Source organism: Saccostrea cucullata, unplaced genomic scaffold, assembly GCF_032062105.1.
Source record: "Saccostrea cucullata isolate Sc308-1 unplaced genomic scaffold, CSIRO_AGI_Scuc_v1 ctg6248, whole genome shotgun sequence".
Taxonomy (NCBI): domain Eukaryota; kingdom Metazoa; phylum Mollusca; class Bivalvia; order Ostreida; family Ostreidae; genus Saccostrea; species Saccostrea cuccullata.
The window spans coordinates 32,042-35,465 of record NW_026928826.1 but is presented as its reverse complement, the minus strand read 5'-3'; the positions used below and the strand labels follow the sequence as shown (position 1 = coordinate 35,465).

The following is a 3,424-nucleotide window of genomic DNA, read 5'->3' as shown; positions in this document are numbered from 1 at the left end:
AATTAAATTCGTTAAGACGAATTAGTGAATCTGTCATAACAAGTTAAATTCGTTATAACAAATTTAATGAATCTGTTTTAACGAATTAAATTCGTTATAACGAATTCAATGAATCTGTTATAACAATTTAAATTCGTTATAACGAATTCAATGAATCTGTTATAACAAATTAAATTCGTTATAACGAATTCAATAAATCTGTTATAACAAATTAAATTCGTTATAACGAATTCTAAAAATCGTTATAACGAACTCAAAAATATTTTTTGATAGGTCCTAAATGGGCTTCCGTAACTTCCGAATGATGCCGCATGAAGAATTATTTAATTACTTTAGGTCATATAACAATTGTTTTGCTATTCATTGGCTTATCTTTTCCTTATTATTGTAATAAATCTCATGCTTGTCTGTTATGGGCTCTAAATTAGAAATAAAATGTTCTGTTCTGTTCTGTATATTCCTAATTATTAAAACATAGACACACTATATAGACGTTGGTGTGTATTTACGCAGTTTATTCACTTGTTAGGTTGATTTTCTACATTTCTTATTATTATATGAGATTAGTACTGTCTAATAAGAATTGTTTGCTTTGAATATTTTTTTTTTTATTTTAGTTATTTTGATTGAAGTCTAATACAAACTCAACTATTACAGGTTAACACTTTGTAGATTTTATACTATGCAGAAGATTGAACCTACAGAAAAGGCTTCAAAAAGGATAATTTCTAGAAAAAATGAAAAAGAATTTAAATCCAAAGAAGACAAACAATATCCAAACAATATGTATTATCATTTACAATGAATTTAGAATTAAAAAAAAATAAACTTGAGGCAAATTGTATAACAAACTTAAAATTCTTATGATCGAAATTCACATTTTTAATCATTTATGTAAGTTTTTTACTTTCTGAAAAAGAAATATCCGATATATGATACACAAAACTAGTCCATTAAAACAAGTTGAAAAATCTTCCACTCTCAAGTTTATTGGAATTGAACCATCACTCTGAAATAATGAAAGGCATTAATATATGATTGTATATATGTATTCAGCAGAATAAAAAGTGAGAATTCAGTATCAGTAATATGGAAACTTTCAAACCATTGTTGTGAGGAAGAAAAAAAGGCTTATACAGTCCTCTTTCACGAAAGACAAGGGAAATCTTACTAGTCTTTCCCCCACATTTCCTCGCCTACTGTAGCAATGCCCTTGACTGGGTTGCTGACTGCACGGAGGACAGTATTTGCCGGAAAGCTAGTAACCCCTGCTCCGGCTGAATCTGTCTTCTCGGCAACGTCCACAGAGTCGGCCACTGCTTGGAATGGAACAGCTACCAGTGCTCCTGCCGCGGCAACTGGAACCCATACTGGAGCTGTTATTATTGTGAACAGCTTTCTTAGTCCGCTACTTTCGTTTTTTGACATCCTGAAGCATTCAAAGAAGAATAATTTTAAGATAATGAACAATGTGTACAAATTAGTTCGTTAAAAGAATTAGGTATTTGTTCGAGCAAATTAGAAATTCGTCCAAATTAATTATATATTTGTAGGGACGTACTAGATATCTTTTGGACGAAGTAGAAAATTGCAAATGAATCTGATATTTTGTCGGACGAAATAAATATTTTTTCGAACAAATAACATATTTCTACTGAAAAAATTTAAGTTATTTCGGAAGAATTTTATAATTATTTGTTTACGGTGACCTTGTCAGCAAATATTATTTATCATTAAGTCAAATGCTGACTGACGTTTTTCATACTAATTGTTAGTCCATTATTTATACATTGAATTGACGACGGATTTTTCCGTTATTTCCCGATCATGACAAGGAGCACACGGCAAGTGTGACCGGTCAGCAGGGGATGCTCACTCCTCCATGGCACATGATCCAACCTCTGATGTTTCGGAGGTCCGTGTTTGCTCTGTTCCTATTTTGCATTGTTTTTCGGACTTTGATATTGAATACTGTTCGTTATCTCCATATCTTTCTTGTTCAAACAAATTAGAAGTTCGTTTGGTTGAATAAGATATTCGTTCGAACAGATTATCGAATTCGTGAAAATAGCAATATAGGTAGGTGACAGAATCCCTGAATACGGTTTTAGAGAAGACTATTAACGGAGCATGGACACAGACAATTAAAATGATCAGCAAAAAGATTTATAGTATTGATTTTGTTGATTTACAAAGGAAATACAGAACTGACGAATTTTTCATATGTAAACAAGGCTCGTGTCTTGTTTTTGTTTACATATAGAAAATATTATATTCATTACAAAACGTGATTCAGCAAATCAATAAAAACTGTCTAGTTGTATTTAGAATTAACTCCTTTATTGTATATTCATTAGAAATATCTCAGTTAAGTATTTGTAAATATAAAAAATAAATGAAAAAAAATTTAGACTGTGTTGATGTCCCTTAAAAATCATTTTTTTCTCAAAAATGTAGTATTATTAAGGTCATAGTAAAAGATCATCAAGAGTAAATACTGGCTGTTAAGAAATCTTTTCATCTTTATCATTCTATTTCATTTACAAATTCGAAGTCAGTACGCCAAATGGTACCTGTATTTATTTGGCGTGTGAATGAATTTTTTATGTATATTATGATAAGAATTATTTTAAATAATTTAGTTTTTTAACAAGTATTCCGGATTGTGTGTTTAAAAGAGGCTTACAAAAATGAAAACATTTGTACAGATTCTCATATTACACGTTCTGAAAAATTTTGTACGTGGGAATGAGGAAAAGATGGAAAAAGACGATGTCATTGAAATAAAAAAAAAGTTACACAAAACACCAGACAAATATAAAACTCGTTCGGATATTTTATCTATAGCCATCCAAAGGCCCCGCATATTTCATCATTTATCAATTAAACCCTTTTCTAATAAATAATAATTTTCATTTTTTTTTTCTTACTTGATAGGCTGGGTCTTTCCTTTTTTCCCTTAAATTTGGTTCCTTAAGCATTAATCTGAAATTCATACCAAATATATAGCATGGATTCCTGTGACGTCAACAGTAACCATGGCGATGTATTAAAGAGGCCCATTGGCCTCAGTACTCGTTGAGTCCCACTGACACCGCTCTTTAATATCCAAAAGCCTTTTATCCTATATTTTCTCGAAAAATTGCCTACATTGTAGTCCTACCCTATCCCAATTATTCAGGAACAAAACTTCGAATCTACACTTCGATTTTGATTAACATAATGAAACATTGTAGTATTTTCACGGAAGATTTTTCTTGAAGAAAATATTTTTTAAAAATTGAACATATACTTAAATTAACTTGACTTAGAAATAAATTGCAAATTTATAAAACTAAGTACTACCTGATACTCTTTAATTTTTCATAATTTTTTTTTTATCAAAAGATTATTTTATCCTATCTAGTTTCGCTTTTCCCAATTT

At 30.1% G+C, this 3,424-nt stretch overlaps 1 long non-coding RNA gene across 1 annotated transcript; it reads right to left on the bottom strand.

Moving 5' to 3' along the window:
- Positions 1-767: 767 nt before the first annotated feature.
- LOC134278852 (uncharacterized) lies at positions 768-3,006 on the bottom strand. Its single transcript, XR_009994536.1, has 3 exons — positions 2,931-3,006; positions 1,172-1,429; positions 768-1,009 (listed from the first exon to the last, which is right to left on the bottom strand). It is a non-coding gene; the product is annotated as an uncharacterized LOC134278852 (long non-coding RNA).
- Positions 3,007-3,424: the final 418 nt, after the last annotated feature.